General features: G+C 37.7%; 1 pseudogene; it reads left to right on the top strand.

Moving 5' to 3' along the window:
- The first annotated feature begins 9253 nt into the window (after positions 1-9253).
- Positions 9254-10882, top strand: LOC149026496 (putative pectinesterase/pectinesterase inhibitor 51 pseudogene; annotated as a pseudogene).
- Positions 10883-11094: the final 212 nt, after the last annotated feature.

The following is an 11094-nucleotide window of genomic DNA, read 5'->3' on the forward strand; positions in this document are numbered from 1 at the left end:
AACATAGATTGCATAGATTTAGTTTCTAATTTGGGGAACTACTTAGATTTTCTACTGTTATGTTAGTTTCTATTATGATATGAATGCTATAAGTACATTAGGATCTTATTTCCTTATTTACTTTATATACTTGATTATGTATGAATACTTACTCATGTATGTTTCTTATTTATTTAATATGTCTTATTATACTCTTTCATATGATGAGATATCCTCGTGGATGATATGACTGAATTATGATTGTAATTGTTTATGTATGATTTGGGATTGGGGAATGTCCTTTTGACATTTCTCGTCCTTGGACCTCATTGGGAGTAGTATGAGATATTTCCAATGTTGCCCTTTGACGCTTTCCCGGATTATTTGTTGTCATACCTAGGACTTGTCTAGTGTGTTTGGCTAGGTTATACCCCTATTATATCGGACCCAATTCGGAGGGTATTGAGACCGAATGACACCGTGGTAGCAATGGGGATTTATGGGCGCTCAAGACCCGGTAGCACCAACCCGTGAAGGGGAGCATGAATCACATTGTGGGGGGCCATTTATGGGTAGAGTTGCATATGAATAGACTTTGGGCTCATGGGCATTCAAGACCCGGTAACCAACTTTGTGAGAAGACATGAGAGCTTCCCGTTTACTATGTGAATGACCTATAGGGTTGATGAGTCCATAGTCTGGGACTATGTTGACTCTAGTGTGAAGGATACCGGAAAGGATCACCGGAGGCGGGGAATGGACGTATCCGGATCTGAGTTGATGTAACTAAGTAGAAGACTTGCATTGGGCTAGGCTTAACCCCGACATACCCAATACTTAGACCAATGGTGATGTGAGAGAGAGGGTGACTTAACCCCAAACCATGGAATGTCCAAAGAAGGATGCAAGACCCAACTACCACCGGCAGACCCAAGATGCTAAGATGGTCGAGGGGGAGTGATTGACATACCAAAGAAGTATGGTGCTATGACTTAAAAGCATGTCCGCTTATAGAGAGACCAGCATACATAGAGTTAGACTCCTACATACATTGTTTGTCTCATATCATATCATCTTATACTTTGTTTGTGTTACTATGTTATTTATGCTTTGTTATGGAATAACTTGCTTTGCTGAGTTTCTTTTTGAAACTCACTCCTTTTTGTACAATATCGTTTATTTAGATTATTCTATAGGTCTTAATGGCTATGAAGCGCAATATGAGGAAGCGCAAGATGAAGAAGCGTATCATACGCAAAGTGTTGGCGACTACGAAGATTACTTTGAGGATCCCTCGAGTGGTCTCTCTTGTTACCAAGATTAGCCCTACTGTGGAGTGGGAGCATCTGAGCGTAATCGATGAAGTCTATGTTTATGAAGACATCCTTTATAAAGTAGAAAATACTCTAGTTTAGTTAGAATATATCTTTCTTTTCTTGTCTTTAGAATCAGTTGTAACCACTTTGATTTTCGAACTACATTCCACTGTACTCGTGGAGTGAGTTTCCGCCTCACTCTATATTTGATTTTATATATCTATTGGTATCTTTTCCGCACTCTGATGATTATTCCGTTACTTTACTTTGATTCATTTGAATTTTATTGTTAACATTGATTTAGTCTTGTTCTTGATTATATTGTTGTGAATGTGGGAGGTTGATTTTACTAACTACTAGATCTTGTGGACTGTAGATCACACACTTGGGTATGCCAGATAGGGTACCGGCTGGGTGGATGTGACACCAGTATAGGTGGTAAAACCTAGATTCGGTTCGAAACTCATCGTTTGAGTCCCAAACAATCCGAAATTAATAGGAACACTCTAAAATAATAAAGGGAGACTATCTAACATGGTTAGGCCTCAATCATGGTCAACTTAATAAAAACCTAACGGATCACATACTAGGCTTCATCCGAAATCAATCCCTGAGATTTCATGAATAGACTAGAGTGAATGGGGATTCACTCTAGGACTAAGAAAAAAAATAGATCAATGTCTAAAAATGACTTAGAAATAGATCTAGCATGGATTAGAAATAAATCAATCAAAAGAGAATACAATCATGAAGGTCATGCTAGGCTTTTACCGAAATCGCATCGTGATGTTCACGGAAGGAATAGAGTGAATGGGGATTCACTCTAAGACTGAAGATGAAAGAGTAGGTCATTACAGCAACATAAGACCTACCTTACAATCACAATAATGGGTATAATCAATAGAGAGAATAAATCTAGAAGGAATGAGAATGTCTACTAACCTTGAAGAAGAAGAGTCTTTTAGTGAAAAGTCTCACGGATGCTTGGGGATCTTCCTTGGCCTTGGAGAGAACGTTTTAGGGTTCTTTTAATGTTCTTCAATAGCTTAATGACAAACTGACTCAAATTAGATCAAAGATTGAATATACAGGGCTTTGGAAACCTAATTCCCCAAAAGTACTAAAACTGTACCAGGGATGGTTGGTTGCTTGACTTGGGCACTTGGGGCGACCAAGGCAGGCTGCCAACCTGTACCTTTTTTGACAAAAAATAAACTTTGGTCTCTGGAAGCCACAAACTCCTCTTGGGTCCTTTTCCAAGTTATAAAAGGGTCTTACCTAGTTTTATGGGACCTTCCATTTGTGTCATTACCACGCTCATAGTCCATCTACCAAGTCATCATTTAAGTTGCATCGTCTTCCAAACTCAGACAAGGTTTTCATCATAGGATCATCACCATCTACTTTCATTGATTCTAAGTCAAATCCAATGGATTCAATTGGGATGGCCCACGACTGTCTTCTTCCTTCACTTCGGGTTTTTGGGCCTACTATATGAATTTTCGGGTTAGGGTTGTGAGGGATTTCACACCAAATATCGCCGATTGGACAGGATATACAAGATCGGTTGACTAGTTAGTCAACCCCCCCACCCCTAGAATGATCATGAGCAAAACCCCCCATTTCAAAATCATTGCACGTTCAAAATGGGACTTTGGGGTCTTCAAATTCACAATATTAGGGTCCCCAAAGTACCATCCAAACATCACAAATAGGTCTCAAGTGAAAAGCCCCAAATTTGGCTCTCCGTGTCTACCTGCGAACGTCTCAAAGAGGTTCAAAATGGTTTTGAATGCATGATTTGCACAATTTTTGCAAAATAAAAATAACTACAAAGCGCGCAAGATCTTGTGTAGCTAACGGGTCGATCTCAGGGAGATATGCCATTTAGAATTTAACCTCTTAATGGTAATGCGAGAGTGCAATGATTCAAATTTGTTAACTAATTAATTAAACTAAACGAGTGGTCCTAATCCATACATCTAATGCAATCGAATTGAGATGAAAAATAAAGTAAACAAAACCTAACCATTCATCATTTAATAAATATAAATAAATAAATAAATAAAAAGCATAAAAAAATGTAGGAAAAAAAAAAGCATAAAGTAAATAACAAAGTAATAAAAAGAAAAGAGAAACCTTAACCAAAGAGAGGCATGACTATAGGCATCTTTGATCAAGGACTCAGGGGAAAGGAAAACAATAAATAAGTGCTGAAAATAAATCCTAAGTTAATAATATGGAGGGGTAGACAGAAGCGGGAACAGAGGGGGGGGGGGGGGAGAGAAGATTATTGGCGAAGGTTACTTGCATCTTTGAATCTCCAAAAGCTTGAACGAACGATTTGAATCTCCAAAAGCTTGAATGAACGATTTGAATCTCAACCAACCCTAACAATCAAATCTAGAATAATCTAGATCTGTAATTGCTAAACCCAGAGAAAAATGAATCCTCAAACTTGAACTTGAAATTGAAGTTGCATTGATAAAAAGAAAGGAAATACACTCGCATAAAATAAATTACACAACTTCAATATTCCTTGTATTACATAGAAAATTAAAACCTAAGCATTCAATGTAGAAACTAGAGCTCACAAAGTAATCAAAGAACTAGAGAAAACCTAGAGCAAGCTAAAGAGAATAGAAGGTGCAATACTTAAATAAACTAAAGAGAAAAATAAAGTGTCCAAGATCTAAGAGGGGAGGTAATATTTATAAGAAATGTAGAATGATTTACAAATAAGGAAATAAATAAAATAAAATAATAAAAAATAGATAGAGAATAGTGAAATAAAAAAATAAAGAAAGGACCTAAATTCTTTACAAATTCTAAGCATAAAGAGAGAGAGACAAAGAGAGAGAGAGAGAGAGAGAGAGACAAAGAGTGGAGAAGAAAAAAATAAATAAATATACTAGTACAAATGAAGAGGGAAAGTGGAGAGAAGGAAAGAAGAATATATATATATATATATATATATATATATATATATATATAATATATATATATATATATATATATATATATAGGGAATAGATAAAATATTCTAGAAAATCTTACAAAAAAAATAGAAAATCCTAATATTTGACTCTTGTGGGCCCCATATATTTTTCAATTACAATAAAGAAAAATAAAATAAAAATCATAATCTAATCTCAACCGTATATCAAAATTGGCTCATTTATTTTTTTAAATGTTTTGGAGTTGGCTCATAATTGCATCTCTAGCCCATCATACTCCAAATCAGGCCCAGTTTCACACTTGAGAATTTGAACAGACCTCTTGATGTGTGAAATTGCATGTTTCATACCCAAAACTCCAAATAGTCGCTCAAGTCCAAAAAATTCATAAATTTGCAAAAACAAAATAAAACCCAAGGTAGCTCCACTCTAAGTGTGTAAAATGCAATGCTTTATGCCCTAAGATTTCACACATAAATATGCTCATCAGACAACCAACTCTCAAAGGTGTTGGAAGACACAAAGTGTGAAATTCTTCACAACCTTAACCCGAAAATCTATATTGTAGGTTCAAAAACCCGAAGTGTAGGAAGAAGACAATTGTGGGCCATTCAAATTGGGCCCATTGAATCTTACTTGGAACCAATAGAAGTAGATGGACATGATGCTAAGATAAACTTTGTCGGATTTCAAAAGAATATTTAGCTTGAATGATGACAGACTTGGTAGATGGACCAAGAGTACAGTAATGACACAAATGGAAGGTCCCAAAAAACCATGTAAGACATTTCTATAACTTGGAAAAGTAGAAAGATAGAGCTTTCGGAGGACCAAAATACAATTTTAACCAAAGAAGTACAGGTTAGCAGCTTGCCTTGGTCACCCCAAGCAACCAACCCAGGCGACCATTCAGTACCGGGGCAGAATTGTCACTTTTTGGAAATTAGGTTACTAAAGCCCTATTTAATCAAATTTCGTTCTAATTCATGTCATTGTGTCATAAGGCTTTTAGAGAATGTCAGAGGCATTCTAGAACTCTCTCTCCAAGGTCAAGGAAGATTTTCAAGTATTCATGAAGTTTTTCGATCGGCGATTCTTCTTCTTCAAGGTTAGCGATTACTCTCTTCCTTCTAGTTCTACTTTCTCTTTTGTTTCTACCTAATCTAGAGACTTTGAAGAAGGTCTCTTGGTAAATGCCTAAGCATGAATCTATATGATTGTATTTTCTTTGATTAGTTTGATTTCCAATCAATGCTAGATGACATTCTAAGTTGTTTTTAGACCTCATTCACTTTTATCTTAGTCCTAGAGTGAATCCCCATTCACTCTAGTCTATCCGTGAATCTGCGGTTTGATTTCGAATAAAACCTAATATAGGACGCATTAGGTTTTCACTCCTTTGATCATGATTGATGCCTAAATCATATTAGATAGTGTCCCACTATTATTTTAAAGTTTTCTAAATATTTCAGAGTGTTTTGGAACCCAAACGATGAGTTTTCGACCAATTTTAGGTTTGTTCGTACACATAGCCTTGGTCAATTGGCTTGGCAGCCCTGGGCAACCAGGCCAAGCGACCAAAGGGTACAGTAACAGAAAAATGCCCTATTTTGCCCTCTTTTCATTTTCAAAACTTTAGGGTTTGTTCCTAACATTAAATCATCTAATTATTAGGTTTATTTGTGAAATTTGAACCTACCTTTTGGTCTACTATTTGAAGGTTACAAGTCGACAACAAGGTGATGACGTTCACTTACAAATAGCATAAGTTACTTTCATATTTTGTAATAGAACTCGAATGCATGATCTACATTACTGTTTTAGGAATTATTCATGATAGATATGCCTCTGTAATTTCATAAGGTTATAGTAATGATGATATGCATACTTGTTAAGAATGTGAATGTTCGGAACGGGAATGGATTATGATATAATGTTATATTTGGAATTATATTGTAATGTGATTGCTGAAGTTGTGATTGTGGAATGGGGAATGCCAATTGGTATCTCTGTCTAGGGACGTCAATTGAGGTGGTATGGGATGCTTTCCTATGATGCCCATTGGCACTTTCCATGATTACTGGATGTCATACCTAAGATTGGTCTAGAAGTGTTTGGTTAGAAAGCCTGTCATATCTCACCCTATCAGCATGGGTATTGAGGCCAAGTAACCCATGGCAGCAATGGGGACTATGGGTGCTCAAAATCGATATCCAATCCGTGAGAGGACATAATCACATTGTAGGGGGTCATTTATTAGTAAGGTTGCATTATAATAAGTCTAGGCTCATAGGTGCTCAAGACCGGTAGACAACCCATGAGAGGATATGAGAGCTTCCCATTTATTATATGTGGATGACCAATAGGGTTAACAATCCATAGTCTGGAGCTATAGGATACGATGACTTTAGGGGGAAAGGTACCGAAACTGATTGTGAAAGGCAAGTAAGGAAAGTATCTGACCTTAAGTTTTATATGACTCAATAGATGACGTGCATTGGGCTAGGAATAACCTTGACACGTGCCACTACTCATACCAATGGTGGAGTGAGAGAGTGGTGACCTAAAACCCAGCCATGGTGATAGTATGAGATGGATGCCTTAACCCAACTACCGCGGAGAACCCAAAAGACGTGCTTAAGAGCCATGAGGGAGAGTGACTGAGACTGCTCAGAGGAGTAAGATGTTCTACCTTAATGCATGTCCACCACTAGAGACTAGCATATATTAGAGTTAGATGCATACTTGCACATTGTCTCATATCATATTGCATCATGTTTTATTTTTGAATATTGATTATAATGATTATCTATATTTGAACTACTTGTTGAGTTGTTTTAAGCTCACCCTTCGAGAACAATCATTTGTTTAGATGATTATGCAGGTAAGGAAGGGATCCCGAGCTCCTGTTTGGAGGACCCTTCCCTATATTATGCAGCTAAGGAAGCAATGGGAGATGATAGTGGCCTGTGTTATGACTCGACAACTAGTATGTAGTACTATCACAACATCGATCAACAATGATAGACAATGCCTTGCCCGCTTATAGGATTATGAACCGGATGTTGATCCCAAGCCACAAGTACACAAGCCCACTGAGAAGAAGGCTAGAACAAAAGAAGAAGAAGAAGAAGAAGAAGAAGAAGAAGAAGAAGAACCTTTAGAGGATATATATTAGTTTGATAGACTTCTTTAATTATTCCAGTTGTAATACTTTAGTTTACTATTCTTTTGTGTTTGACTATTAGAGTTTATTTTTCGCATACTCTTTTACTCTGATTACTTTGGTATCATTTTTTTCGCACTCTGATTAGTTTTGAGATCTTTTTGAGATCCATTCATTGTTTATTCTTTTAATTACATTAGTACAATGATTATCTCTTGCTCATGATTATACTATTGTGCTATGTGGGAGGATGATTGTTGAGACTTGATCTTCGGGACTGTGGATTACACCTCTGGGTATTTCAGTTGGGTTACCAGCTAGGGGGATGTGACACAATAAGAAATAATGAGAAGCATTCAATGCAACCTAACCACTCCAACAACCATAACCTAGCATTCATTACTAATAAACACAATCAAAATTAGGTTAGAAAAGAGGGTTTTTCAAGAATACTCACATTTCTAAGCATTATCGCGATGATTGGAGCTTCGATGTGATCTTGCATGGAAGGAAACCACCAAACTCCTTGGATTTCTCCTCTCCCATGTCTTTTACAAGGTCATCCACTCCTATGGGGTTCATTTCCAAACTTTCAGGCTCGACTTGAATGGTCCACAATTATCGTCTACTTAAGGTCCGGGTTCGTGGTCCTGAAACCAAGGGTTAAAGGGTAAGAAATTCGAGGGATTTCACATTTTCCTTCACTAAGATTTTTCTCACAAGGTTTTAACGAGGTAAGTTATTTATTCATGGATATTCAAGGGGGAGTTTTATAAATAATATTGATTACGGATGTTTATCACCCCCAAAGAGATCATACCAAAAGATGTTTCTCAACGTGCAATTTTGGAGATTACATTCTTATGTTAACTAAATATCACAACAATGCATCATTCAATATCAAAATCATCTTATTGTATGCAAGAATCATATATTGTATTTCCTTGTAGATTCTGATATTTCCATATCGACGAAGATGCTACTACTATAAATATGTAATGCACACAACTCAACAAGAGTTCAATTTATCTTGTCCTAATTTTCTTCCTTATATTTAATATATATTTTCTATTTTATAACACAAAGCATTAATTAGTTTAGTTATTTGGAAAATAATTCCATAATGACTTTATTGAGGGAATAAAAAGTTAAAAACTGTCAAAATATTGAATAAAAGATCCAATACAATTTATTAAATAAGATTTCTCATATATATTAAATAAAAGTTCCGTTCAATATTTTTCAAAAAAAAAAAAAAATCTCCCTCTCAATATGAAATGAATTTTTAATACCCATTAGATAACAAAATAGTTTTTTGTCATTTTTTAGGTTCCTCGAACTAAGAAACACCATAATTGCTTTTATATGAACTAGCAAAGAGGTCCTAAATTATTGAATAAAAAACAACAAAAATCATGTGTACATGAAGGTGGAATTTTGCTAGTAGAAGAAAAATAAAGAAAGGGGAGAAAAAATAAAAAATAAAAAGAGAAAAAGTTACATAGATAGATTAAAGCGACAGAAATAGAAGGTAATTTAGTTATTTTAAAATATCAAGGAAGAAGCACAGAAAAGAATTCACTTTCTTTGTTTTAGGAATAAAGCTAAGACAATTGAGAGGGAAATAAAAATAAATAGATAGAAATTAGAAAGTGAAGATTTAGAATCCCTTTGGCCATTAAAACTGAAATTAAATAATTTTTTCCAAAATTAAACTCTGTTAGATTTTAAAACTTAATACCGGGAATTTTCCCTTAATAGTCAAATCAAGTGGAGTCGCCTTCGCTTAGAGAAATATATAAACTGATCTCATCTCATCATGCAGAGATCAAATCATCTTTCTCGCCATGCCTTGCCTTATCTCCCTCACCCTCCTCTCCCTCCTCTTCACCATCTCCTCCTCTTCACCCTCTCCTGAGATCATCCACAAAGCCTGCAATGCAACACGTTTTCCCAATACATGCCAGGCTGCTTTGAAAAGCTCCAATCTTACCCAGAATGCGAAACCCATCAAGATCGTCCAAGCAGCCATGTCCGTCTCCGCTGAGAACCTCAAGACCGCCCAGTCTATGGTGAAAACCATCTTAAACGCCTCTGCCGACACCAACGTGAACCGTTCCGTCGCGGCCAAGTCCTGCATGGGGATTCTAGACAATTCAGAATACCGGCTATCATCGGCGGCTGACGCTTTTCCACGTGGCAAAATCAAGGACGCCCGTGCTTGGATGAGCGCGTCACTCGGTTACCAGTACGCTTGCTGGTCAACCCTGAAGTACGTAGTCAACGATACACAAACAGTAAACCAAATGGTCAACCAAACCATGGCTTTCATGAACTCCTCGTTGATTCCGCTGACCAGCAACGCTCTCAGTATGATGGTCTCTTACGATCTCTTCCGAGACAAACTCGAATCCTGGAGACCTCCGTTGACGGAAAGAAACGGTTTTTGGGAGGACGGTGGTGGCGCTAAAGTGTCAAGCTCCGCCTTCAGAGGCGGTTTCCCAGCGGGTTTGACGGCGGACGTCACCGTCTGTAAAGACGGATCTGGTTGTAATTACACGACGGTGCAGGCGGCGGTGGACGCTGCTCCCAATTACCGGTTAGATCGTAAGTTCGTCATCCATATCAAGAAAGGTGTGTACGACGAGATCGTACACGTCCTACTTACGAAGAAGAATCTAGTCTTTATCGGTGATGGTATGGGCAAAACCGTCATTACGGGCTCCTTGAACGCTGGCATGCCGGGCGTCACCACCTATACTTCAGCAACCGTTACGGTGTTAGGGGATGGTTTTATGGCTCGGAACCTAACCATTCAGAACACGGCCGGACCGGATAAGCATCAAGCCGTGGCATTACTGTTGGACAGCGACCAATCGATCATAGAGAATTGTGAGCTCCTCGGCAACCAAGACACTCTCTATGCCTACACCTTGCGTCAGTACTACAAGGGCTGCCGCATTGAAGGCAATGTGGACTTCATCTTCGGAAACTCCGCGGCTGTGTTCGAAGAGTGCATGATTTTGATCCGGCCTCGACAGGTCAACCCAGAGAAAGGCGAGAAAAATACGGTAACAGCCCATGGTCGGACCGACCCGGCCCAATCCACAGGGTTCGTTTTCCGGAATTGCACTGTAAACGGAACAGGCGAATACATGAAATTGTACTACAATAATACAAAGGTTCACCGGAACTACTTGGGGAGGCCGTGGAAGGAGTATTCAAGAACAGTATTCATACATTGTAATTTGGAAGCTCTCATTACACCAGACGGTTGGTTGACGTGGGCGGACACTTCCCTGTCTAAACTCTATTATGGTGAGTTCCAGAATTCCGGTGCTGGTGCAAATATAACAGGGAGGGCGAACTGGACTAGTCAGATACCGGAGGAACATGTCTCTGCTTATTCTCCGCAGAAATTCATTCAACTGGATGGGTGGCAACATGTAAAGCATCAACCTTGAAAAGAAAAATCTTCTGTAGAAGTAGACTTGCTCTTTTTGGTATCAATTCTCATTCTTTATTATACCTATTTAAAATAAATGAGTACAAGAATTCATTATTGGTCAAGAATGAAAAATGGTTTGATGACTTTTGTCGAGAATAAATTATGGAACGAAAAATTAGTTTAATATGTCAAACTGAAAATTTGTTAGAAAATGACAATAAATAATGA

The sequence above is a fragment of the Hakea prostrata genome, chromosome 1 (genome assembly GCF_041222555.1).
Source record: "Hakea prostrata isolate BN-2017 chromosome 1, UWA_Hpros_2, whole genome shotgun sequence".
Taxonomy (NCBI): domain Eukaryota; kingdom Viridiplantae; phylum Streptophyta; class Magnoliopsida; order Proteales; family Proteaceae; genus Hakea; species Hakea prostrata.